The sequence below is a fragment of the Somniosus microcephalus genome, chromosome 6 (assembly GCF_052327205.1).
Source record: "Somniosus microcephalus isolate GS21.2 chromosome 6, FLI_Smic_1.0, whole genome shotgun sequence".
Lineage (NCBI taxonomy): Eukaryota > Metazoa > Chordata > Chondrichthyes > Squaliformes > Somniosidae > Somniosus > Somniosus microcephalus.
This window is the reverse complement of record NC_140992.1, coordinates 44,771,771-44,783,977: the sequence shown is the minus strand read 5'-3', so window position 1 is coordinate 44,783,977 and position 12,207 is coordinate 44,771,771. Positions and strand designations below refer to the sequence as shown.

The following is a 12,207-nucleotide window of genomic DNA, read 5'->3' as shown; positions in this document are numbered from 1 at the left end:
CAAGAATAGCTTGAACTACCACCACTGACTGAGCTGGCCCAATCCTGAATGACAGAGCTGCCTGACTGGGCTGGTGGCAGGTGGTGAGAGAACCCAACATGAGCGAACAACCTACTTGACATAATTCTCACCAATCTACCTGCTGCAGATGCATTTATCCATGACAGTATAGGTAGGCGTGACTGCCGCACAGTCCTGGTGGAGACCAAATCCTGTCTTCACACTGCAGACACCCTCCATTGTGTTGTGTGGCACTATAACCATGCTAAGTGGGATACATTAAGAACAGATATAGCAGCTCAAAACTGATGTGCTGTGGGCCATCAACAGCAGCAGAATTATATGCCACCACAATCTGTAACCTCATGGCCCAGCATATCCCTCATTCCTCCATCACTATTAAGCCAGATGACCAAACCTGGCTCAATGAGCAGTTCGGAAGAACATGCCGGGAGCAGCACAAGGTATACCTGAAAATGACGTGACAACTTGGTGAAGCAACAACACAGGACTACATGCGTGTTGAACAGTGAAAGCTGCATGTTATAGACAGAACTAAATAATCATAGGGTGGAATTAATAATTCACAAGAGATCCAGCTAAATGTAACTTCTGCAGTGATGCACACAGTTTAATGAAATGGTTCCAGTTTAGAACTGAACCTCAGGGACCAAGAACAAACAAATGACTTCAGACATTAAAAACAGCATCCCAGTGCAAATGCAACCATGCCAAGATACCTCAATGTACTCCTCCCACTAGCATTTTGTAATCAAAATGCACATGACTTCAAAATATGGATGTGAATGTAAACTGCTGAAATACAAAGAGAAAAGAATTAGCAATTCAATCTTCATAAAACATAAAGTAAGCTTCAAGATATACTTTACAAGTTAGCTGTCACTTAAAATGCTCTTTTACAGAAAACAAACAGGCAAATAGTCTGAATGTAATAGTGTTTTCTCTTCTTGGTGCGTACTCCATTTTCCCCCAATCTACAAGCCATTTATAGGTATAATTGAAAATTAGCAGTACAGCTGTTTTGGGGGAGTAATTTATCACAGTGCATTGTTCATTACTGACACTTAGCCTTGGCTCTAACAAGGCAATGGTTGCTGGGGTTGAGACATGGAAAGCACTTCTGCTGCGGTGGTGGGTTTTCACTGCTTTGTTGCTAATTGTAGCCTCTTTCTATTGAATTGTGAGCAGAGTAAAAGAGCTTGTTTGCTTGGTGCAGCAAAGCTGCCAGGGCTGCTCAAGCTATTATCAAAGATACTCTTGATCTTTTGAAAGCAGGAAATAGAATTTTTTTCCAACAGAGAAAGTAATTTGCGATGCGTCCATTAGTTCTTCATTAAAGCAAGATTAAATTGCACAGCAAATCACATCTGTGTTTGGATGATTAAAGGGTGGCATTTTAGAGGCCAAAACTAATTACTAGTCAAAATGAATGAGAGTGAAAAAACAGACATGTTTTTACATTAGATAGCACGGCTTGTAATTAGATTCTGGCTAATTCCACTATTTCTTCTCCTTTAATGAGATGAGCCTGTCCTCATCTTTTTGTAGGCTGTGCTAACTGCTCAAAATGCATAATTTTGATATGCCTAGAGTTTATTTTAATGAAATTTCTCAGCTACCTGCCATAAATGATGTTCTTTCTAGTGGTGCTCGATTATTCAGAAAAACATGAACTCTGTTATATTATAGAAACAATCTACTTAAAAGAAATTCTCCTGTTACTGTTCAGTAACTTAGAGATCACTTATTTCAATCTTCAAGTTAATTACATTAGTGACAAATGCAAAAAAAACTGTAAAGCAAATAATAACTTTAATTTACTTTGAAAACTGCTAAATAAAGGTATACCCATGCCTAAATGGCATTTTCCAGTTCAGTGTACAAAGCACATAATAAAGTGACTCTGCTGAAGCACTACTGAAATTACAGTAAGTTAAAGTTTTTGTAACATTACTTCTTTGTATTTGGCAGCTTTAGAAAACAAGAGTATGCTTATGCTTCAAAATACAAATAATTAAAAATTCCACACCTAAACAATTTAAAAAATAACAGGATTATACAACTTTAATTCTTAAATAATTGATAAATCTACCATTTTGCAAATCTTGACTTGCTCCTGACAAACTGGAAGTGATAACATTGCTGAAATATAATCAGTAAATAATACGTCAGCAGCAGGCAACGTCAGGCATAATGAAGGCAAGCAAATTTCATTCTTTATGCTGCTGTATCAAAATATTGGACCTGGTAAGCTAGGAGTGTGAAGATTCTTGTTTCAGTTTTGTTATAAATGTGACTATTGGCTAATTATATTCAGGGATGAATTGAATGAATTAGTAGTGACTTTGGTGTCTCAGAGCCCATTTATAAAAGAATCTTCTAACAATAACCCCCCCCCCCCAAAAAAAAAAATTAAATGACAATTACTCATATTCAATGCAGAAGCTAATATTGAACATCATGGAAATCATTATATTGTAATAGTTCTATCTCTCTCTTTAAATATTAAATCTTGACACAAGCACCTTTTTGGCCAAGTCCAAATAAATGATGATTCTTACCAAGTCCCACTTTTTCTCCTTAGTAGAAAATGATATAAATGTTCTATTTACAAAAGTCTAGTTAAACAAAACTTTTCTGTCTCCCAAACTGTTACCTATGACCAGATCTCAAATCTGGTCACAGGTAACAGATGCTAGTTAGCATTACGGATTTGGGGAATGGATATTAAATATCGTCATCCCCAAATCCTTGGATCATAATGCTAGCATGATTTGCTAAAGAGCCTTTAGCTTTAGAAAATAGCTTACAGTATTACTGGGCAGGTGCTAAGTAATAAGTTTTCACTAAGAGTGTTCCACTATCAATAGGGCATACAGCTGCCCACTAAAATCAGAAACCACATGTCATAACCTGCCTAATATTTTGTGACATTTGCAGTTTTTAAATAAATGTAATCTAAAAGTATAATTTAATAAATATTGATTGCCGTGTTTGGGCAAAAATTTGAAAATTACTGCACCTTCTGTTACAGAAATTACTTGAATAGGAAACAGTGCAGAAATCAAAGGCTTTGGATATCAAAAACACTCTTGGGGTGTATTTTACTCCCTGCTAATTTTATCAAAAAAGTACATTTTAGTACCTGCTTTATATTCACATCTAATTTTTTGCTAAAATTAGCAAATGGAGTAAAATCTTCTTGTTACTCCTTCAACTGGAAGAGCACGAGCTTACCAATTATGCATGACAAGTTCAGTCAGTATATGTTTTATTATATACCCATAAATTAAAGCAATGTTTTGTAAGTTACTCACCACATGAGTATATATTTTTTAACTTGTCGGAAACAACTTTTCACACATTAAAAACTACTGCTTAAACTGTTCACAGAAGAAATTACTCCAAAATAAATCAAATAGACCTTTGGAGTAGACGAGAGGCTACAAATGGTGGAAGAGATGCAACAAGCCAGATGCACCCAAAACAAATGAATGGAGACAAAGGGATACATTTATTGATGTTATAAGATGGTGGGTTGCTTTGTATTTAAGTTCACCAAAATTGGGAAACAATTCTCCTCAGAAAACTTTTCTGCCCTTTATCCTTGGGCTAATAATTTATTAGCCTTCAACTGAAGTCCAAATTTACATAATAATACACTGATGATTAGAAGATTAGATGGGCTCGATTTTCTGCCCATCGGACTAGAAACGAGTGGAAAATCTATGGGCTGGGCTGAGCTTACAGCCCTCCGCCTGGTGGCAATGGGGCAGTAGTGCCTCGAAAATGGTGGGCAATGACTGTGGCCACGGTAATGTTCACTGGGGCCTACTACTGGGCACCTGGAGCACAAAATTAATAAATTTACATTTCCCCCCATTGAAATTAAACAAAGGTAGTTAAATGTTTTTAATAATACAATGGTTGCATCATTCATTCAGGTTCACCGTGCTGGCCCACATGATCCACCCCGACCAGTCCTACATGGTCCCGGGCCGGACCATTCACGACAACATCCATCTGGTCCGGGACCTGGTCCACCATTCCCAGAGGGCTGGTCTGTCGGTCGCCCTCCTTTCCCTGGATCAGGAAAAGGCGTTCGACAGGGTGGATCACGAGTATCTTTTCGGAACTCTGCGCACATTCGGGTTCGGGACGCATTTCATCGCCCGGATCCGACTTCTGTACGCTGCCGCGGAGTGTCTGATCAAAGTTAACAGGTCTTTGACAGCGCCCCTTCACTTCGGGAGGGGGGTGCGTCAGAGATGCCCCATGTTCGGTCAGTTATATGCCATCTGCGTGGAGCCTTTCCTGCGCCTCTTGCGGAAGAGGTTGATGGGACTGGCTCTGCAAGGGCCGGGCGTGGAGGTCGTCCTCTCGGCTTACGCCGATGACGTGCTCCTCATGGTCACGGATCCCGTCGACTTGCGGAGGATGTGAGAATGCCAGCAGATTTACTCGGGCGCATCCTCCGCCAGGATCAGCTGGGAGAAATGTTCGGGACTCCTGGTGGGCCAGTGGCCGGTGGACTCCCTGCCGGAGGAGTTCAGGCCTTTTGCCTGGAGCACCACGCACCTCCTCTACTTGGGAGTCTACCTCAGCCCCGCCGAGGACGCCTGGCTGGCGAACTGGCAAGAGCTGGAGGCCAAAGTCACCGCTTGCCTAGGACGCTGGACAGGACTGCTCCGAGTGTTGTCCTACAGGGTTCGAGCGCTGGTCATAAACCAGCTGGTGGCCACCATGTTATGGTACCGGTTGGTCACTTTGGTCCCTCCCCCTGCGTTTGTCGCCAAGATACAGAGGAAGTTCATCGACGTCTTCTGGGACAAAAGGAAGCACTGGGTTTCTGCCGCAGTTCTGAGTCTCCCGCTTAGGGAGGGTGATCAGGCGCTGGTGTGCCTACGCACCCGGGCGGCGACTTTCCGTCTTCGGACGCTGCAGAGATACCTGTATGTGGAGAATCCTCCCCAATGGTGTACTCTGGCGATGTATTTCTTCCGTCAGCTGCACGGCCTCAATTACGACACGCAGCTCCTGTTTGCGGAATTGGGCGGTACACGTGCCTACCTGCGGGAGCTGCCTGTCTTCTATCAGGAACTGCTATGGGTCTGGAACAGCATCGCCTCAAGGCGCAGTTCTCCCCCGTCAGGAGTGGCGGCTCTCCTTCGGGAGCCGCTGCTCAGGAATCCGCACCTCCACGACCGCCAGCTCGGGTGGTTGACTGGGTGCAGGGCTGTGCGTGGCAGGGTGACTAGAATCAGGGACCTGCTCAGTGGCGGAGGAGCAGGCTGGATGGCGCCAGAAGAGCTGGCGCAGCGCCTGTCATTGGCCAACGTCCGGCGCGCGGCCAAAGCCATCGAGTTGCTGAATGCGGCACTGGGCCCTGACTCCACTAGGTATATCGAGGAGGCTCAAGCACGTGGGGCGATCCCATCCAAACTGACCCACGTTCGGACGGAATTCCCCATTGGCTCGCGGCCCCGAAACCCCTCTTGGGAACCGGCACCTCACAACTTGAGCCGCCTCGGGGAAATGCCCTCCGTGCCCTTTAGCTCTGAGCGGAGGGGTTTCCTGTACGGGCTGCTCCTGCATACTCTCCATTTTGTCATCTTCGCCTGCCGACCGGACACGGCCATCTTGCCGTCCGGCGGAGGCAGAGGTCCCCAATGGGGGCTCTCTATGCGTGAGTCCCCCCCTTTTCTATTGGGGACTTGGCCTGGAGGGTGTTGCACGGAGTAGTCCCGTGCAATAAAATGTTAAGTAGGTTCACGGACTCCCAGGCCGCCTGCCTATTCTGCGGCTTCGAGGAGTCCGTGTTCCATGTTTATACTCAGTGTGAGAGGTTGCAGCCCCTGTTTCATTACTTAAAGGGGCTGCTCCTCGATTTTTGGTTGCACTTCACTCCCACGCTCCTGATCTTCGGTCACCCGGTGCGGAGGGGAGCAGGCAGATCGGAGGACCTACTCGTGGGACTGCTCCTGGGCCTGGCCAAAGTGGCCATTAACAGGTCCAGGCAGCGGGCAGTCAAGGGGGTCATCTGGCCCGATTGCCTGCCTCTCTTCCGCGGCTATGTTCGCGCCCGGGTGGCCCTGGAGATGGAGCACGTGATGTCCGCTGGCACACTTGAGGCCTTCCGAGACCGGTAGGCGCCGCGGGGACTGGAGTGCATCATCACCCTGGGCAATGTAATTTTAATTTGATTTGATAAGTTTTATTTTAAGTTCTAGTTAATTTACAGTAATGTGGTTTTCTATAAAAGAGGATCATTCATTCAGGTGATGTGTTAAAATGGTATTTTCAAATTGACATATATTCTATTGATATTTTACTGTCTTCTGCTACCATAAAAAGGTTATTATAGTACTGGTCACATGATATCCAGGTACTGAATCACTTTTATCTGTACTGCTCTATGCTGCAGTTATTCAGAAACTTAACTCCTGAAAGACTAAAGAACAATACTGACAATTTTGGAAAGTATTTCAAATAACCTCTAGCAATAAATATAAATATTACTTGGTGTATATTATTAAAAATAAATTATGATTGGTGGAGGCACAAGGCAGTAATTGAATCTTTAGGTTTTGATGACATTGAAAAGTGCTTGAAATTCATTATCATGGTTTATGACATCCAGAGCTTCTTCATTCAATTAATATCCAAAGATAAGACTTTTTTTTAAGGACCAAGAATCAGGTACCATTATTTTGTTTTGATCAGGGAAAACTAAAATTTTCATATTACTTGTTATAAGTTAACTTCAGAGGATTAATAATAGTACATATAACATGTTTCCAAATTCAAATTTAACAAAGTGAGAAGTTTGAGAGACTGTAGCCCCAAATTTCCTCAGGAACTAGGACACACCCCAGCGGAGGGGCTGGATAATCAGGTGGGATCTGGAAACATTCCTGTGAAGGGGGCAATTTTCATCTGCCTATTGACCTGTTAACACTGAAATATGGAGTGGGTAGCAGATGAACAATTTTTTCAAAATGTCCCACCCACTGGCCGCCCAAGACCTATCCAACATGATTTTTGAGCACTTCTTGAAATGGGCAGCCAGTGCTCCAGCAGGAGCCTTATTTAAATCGGGATTCTACGCTGGTTGTAGAATTTCTATTGAGGTCTTGGGTGGGCCAAGGCCCTGCCCATCCATAAAGGGTGCATTATGTCAGTAGGAGGTGGGGCCAGCAGGATGGCATCCCCCACTGGAGTTCCTGTGGCCCTCACCTCCTATGCTCTCAGCGATCTGGATACCACAAAAAAATTGGCATCTAGGTCCATGGAGGGTGCAAGTGGGTGCAGGGTGTCCAGACCTGGGTTTTGGCCTTGACACCCCAGAAGTCTGCTAGCAGCAATATAGAATATCAGCCCTCATAATGGGGTCAATTACCAACAGTTTGTAATCTTTTAAGTTGATATGACCAGCTTCTCCTTCACCAATTGGTTGCCAGTGGCACCTCTTCCTTCTCCCCCACCCCAGCAGGCACCCAAGATGCATCCATACTGGCGTATGGTAATATTTAAAGTGGTTGGAACGGAAGTCAGCAGCACACAGGATTTATGTGCTACTGTACTTTAATGTAGGGAAGTGTGAGATCATCATCAAATCCTGGCAACCATAGACCAGTGGGTTCAACCTCTGTGGTGAAGAAGTCAATGGAAAGCATCATTAGAGATGTTATAAATGATCAAGTATAATGTACAGGAATGATAGCGGATACTCACCATGTCTCCAGAAAACAGAAGTCATGTTTGACAAAATTGATAGTTTTTTTAAAGAGATTACTAGAACACTGGATCAAGGAGATGGGATACACATCATCTACTTGGATTTCCCAAAAGGTTTTGATAAAATGCCTCATAAAGGACTGTGTGTGAAAATTAGGTCTCATAGTGTGATGAATGAATGACAAGATGGATAAAAATATTAGCTAAGGGACTGCAAACAATGGGTGTTTTTTAAATAAGGTTGCTTCCCAATGGGTAGTAAGGTACCCCTGGGTTCAGTGCCAAGTCTCTTTCTATGGATTACTGTCATTAATGATCTGGAGGAGTGCATAGACAATACAGCAATTATATTCACAGGTGACACTCGATTGTGCAGTACAGTCAGGAAAGAAATTACAAAAGGATTTGGTGAAATTGGTAAATCGTTTTCAATATAGATAAGTGGGCAGTTGTGCACATAGTTGGACAGAATAGGGGTATAGAATATAACATGAGTCAGTGTAGCATAAAGTGACTTGGACATTGATCACTCCCATAAAGTTCAAGCACAAAGTCCGCAGGCTACAGCCAAAGCAAATAGGGGGTTCCTGGGCAATGTAAAAACTATGGTCACGATGATGGGGAGGCTTTGTAAGATCTCATTTGGAGTACTGTGTACAAATCTTCCCCTCCCCCACCAGCTCAGGAAGTACATTGTGGCTCTATAGAAGGTGCAGAGAAAAGTAACAAGGATGAACCTCAGCCTCAGTTCACTGAAATAAACTTAATGCCATGGGCTTGTATTTTTCAGAGGGAGTAAGGTGCTGAAATTCCTGGGACTGGAGAGGCTGCAAGCCACAGTTACACATGGGGAGCCCTATTGGCCGGATCCCGGCTCCCGGCTCCATTAAGGTTCCACCCCATTTAGACTGGACCTTGAAATTCCGGCTGGGGACCATAGATGGATCTTCTGCCCACCGCTCCCATGTCAATGGGGCATCTGGGGAGTACTCCCTTTAAGCCGTTGAAAGGCCTCAGTGGATCTCACACCAGTTGAGACCTGGCATGAGACCCTTTGATGCTGTTGAAAGGCCCCAAACCTTTACTAGAGTAATGCAATCAATCCTGGAGAGGATCAATTACCTTCTCTAGTTGTAGGAGTAGAAGAGTTTATTTTTAATTTCTTCAACTCATTTGGACCTCAAGCGAATTCTGCTTCACATTAGAAGGTGGATTGACTCGGGGCAGCTGCTTATGGTACACGCTTACAGGCACCAGTGGCCCGTTCATCTATGCAAATTATCCCATTCTTCTAATTTAGGATGGGGTCTCTTGCCTTGAGCAAGGGCAGGCATATGCCTTGGTGCACCATCTTGCCATCCAGAGGAGATGGTGTTCCCCAATGGAGGATTCTCTACACAGGAGTCCTCCCTTTATCTATTGGGTACTTGGCCTGGAGAGTGTTGCACGGGGCAGTCCCATGCAATAAGTTTTTAAGTCAGTTCACAGACTCCCAGGCCACCTGCATTTTCTGCAGCTGGAGGAGTCCGTGTTCCACATATACACAGAGTGTGAGAGGTTGCAGCTCCTCTTTTACTATTTGCTGGGGCGGCTCCTCAATTTTTGGTTGCACTTCAGTCGCACGCTCCTGATCTTTGGTCACCTGGTATGGGGGGGGGGGCGCTGCGGGAGGGGAGCGAGCAAGTCAGAAGACCTCCTCATAGGACTGCTCATGGGCCTGGCCAAGGTGGCTATTAACAGGTCCAGGCAGCAGGCGGTTGAGGAGATCGTTCAGCCCAACTGCCTGCCTCTCTTCCACAGCTACATTTGCACCCAGGTGTCCCTGGAGATGGAGCAAGCAGTGTCCACCAGCATGCTTAAGGCCTTCCGTGACCGGTGGGCACCGGAGGGACTTGAGTGCTTCATCACACCGGAAAATAGAATTTTGATTAAATTTGTTAAGTTTCCTTTAATTTTTGTTTAAGTTAAAGTTCTTATTGGTTGTGCCCCTTTAAAGGGGCAAATGCTACCTCTTAATTGGTGATGGCAATTGCCATGAGCCACTGCAATTAGAAGAGTGAGCAAGGGCAGGAAGGGGTTCCACTTCACCACACCTACGCTGGTGGAGCAGGGCCCAGGTATTTTCAGACCACAGATTTAGAGAGGATCTGATACAGGTATTCAAAATTATTATTAATGGCATAGACAACATGAAAGTAGATACTGTGTGTGCAGTGATGGGGTCAGGTAGAACCAGGAGTTGTCCATATAAACTGAGGAAGCAGGGAGTGAGATTGGCTGTCCAAATGTTTTACTCTTCTCAGAGGGTGATCGACTTGTGGAACAGAATTCTGCAGATAGTGAAGACTAACTCTTTACAGTCCTTTGAAAAGACTGTCGCATTTTGGGATATATTTATAATTTTTCTACAAACTGTATTCATACAAGTTTTTTAAAACAGATAAAAGGTGGTTAAAATGCTAATGAGCTATGCTTTGAAGTTTCCTCAAAGACTAATAGTAATAAGCAACTCTTTAACCTGTATTGGTAATTAATAAACACCTCACACCCATTGTGTTGGGAAATCTCTGGTCCTAGGTGCTTGGTAGGGGCTAACTGGCACAGGCACTCTCCTCTGTTTTTTGGCAAAATAGGTGATGACACCATATGGAAGACAAGACTATTATTCTGGAAAATAACGAATGTGTTTAAGACCTCCCAAGGCTTGCCTGATCATCTGAGGAGTCAGAGAGGAATTTTTGACAGGGGATTCCTAAATTGGCTCCAGATTACTGTCATTTTGCTTTTCCCAGGAGATAGGGAGAAAGAGGGCTGGTACATGGGAATGAGATCAGATAAAAGATGGGGTGAGCTGGTGGCCTTTTCTTGCCTGCATAATGTAACGTAACGTTACCAACACAACATAACATCTACCAGGCACTTTATCCTTTTCTTTAAAGTTTTATAATCAACTATCTAGAATTGTAATTCTAATTGTGAAATGTAGTTTTCCTTTTGGTTATTAAAATGAGATATTTTAAGGATAATGACTTACTGGATGTTTGCAGTGATGTGCAACTTTACCAAGCTTATGGTACTTTGAAAATGTTGCTGGTTATAAAAAATACCTTGAGGCTACATTAAGATTTTCACTTATTTTAATGCAACCAATGCAGTTTTTGGTGTATTTGTGTTCATCAAGGTAAGAGATGTTCTTGTTGTGAAGCGCAGCATTTTCCTATTTTTGGTAACCACTGTTGAAATCAAGCACTCCACGGTCAAGTATACTACAGTTAAATAGTGAGCAAATAGGTATTTTTTAATGCAAACATCATCACATCACTAATGATGATGCTGTCAACCTATGTTTATACTTTGTTTCATCACCAGGAAAGCAGTACCAGTTCTGGGAATTTTGGATTCACTTTGGAAATTGCGAGGTGGAATTGAGGTTGAGACTTAAGGCAGAGGTACCAATATAGTATCTGAACTAGAAGTAGATAGTACTGCCCGGGAAAACACCTTCTGCAATTCTGTGGAAGCTTTAATACATACATAAAATGGAAATGCCCATATTTCCTGATCATAATGACAGTATAACTGTCTGGATCATATTTTGTCATTATTGAGAGTTCTAAACCATAGCAGACTCTTAAGCTAGAATTATAGCCATTTACCACTCCACCCTATTGCAAAAAAATTATATTGAGGGGGGAATGGGAAGGAGTTGATAACACTCCACATAAATAAGATTGGAATGAAAGATTATTTTCTTTGGTCTTCCCTACAGGATAGGAAAAATGAAAATAACTTTCAAGGGCTAGAACTTATGCAGGTCCCAAAGTAATAAGCTAGCCTTGTGTTCTAGAATATATATAATGGCATTTGTAATATCAGTTACACTATTTATGTCCAACTGTTGTATGATGTTTCTTTTCTTAAACTTTACCTTTAAATTTAGTGTTGCTGTACATCCTTCTACCATCTACAGGTTCCGCACTCACCAATGACTGTTCAAAATGAATAAAACACTTTTAAAATACTATTGTTTTCAGCTATTCATAATTGGAAAATTTGTGTTTGTAGCCATCAGGGTTACTAAAGATAGGCAGAAACAGTGGGAACATAGATGCCAAAGTTTATGTCAAAAAATTGGAATAGAAATCTCCAACCTTGCAACATGGACTTGCACATTGATCCATGTGATATTTTTCATTAGGTAATGATCATTTTATTTTCAGCCCATAGGGTTTTGTAATTAATAGGCAATAACAGGATAATGTTGCTGAATTTGTATATAGTCAATTGGATGTATATATACATTTAATAGAGCAGAGAAACTTGGAGCGTCTCTACCATAACTGGATCTGCCACATTTTCAGAGTCTTGTTATATCAGTTCTTCAGTTATGTATACCTTGACGTCTATGTTTGTTACAGTAAATTGCACAAGCCAATCCTCTAAAATTGA

At 42.9% G+C, this 12,207-nt stretch overlaps 1 long non-coding RNA gene across 1 annotated transcript; it reads right to left on the bottom strand.

Annotated features, from left to right (window-relative positions):
• Positions 1-600: 600 nt before the first annotated feature.
• On the bottom strand, positions 601-11,810 carry LOC147115668 (uncharacterized). The gene is made up of 2 exons (XR_015078583.1): positions 11,687-11,810; positions 601-816 (listed from the first exon to the last, which is right to left on the bottom strand). It is a non-coding gene; the product is annotated as an uncharacterized LOC147115668 (long non-coding RNA).
• Positions 11,811-12,207: the final 397 nt, after the last annotated feature.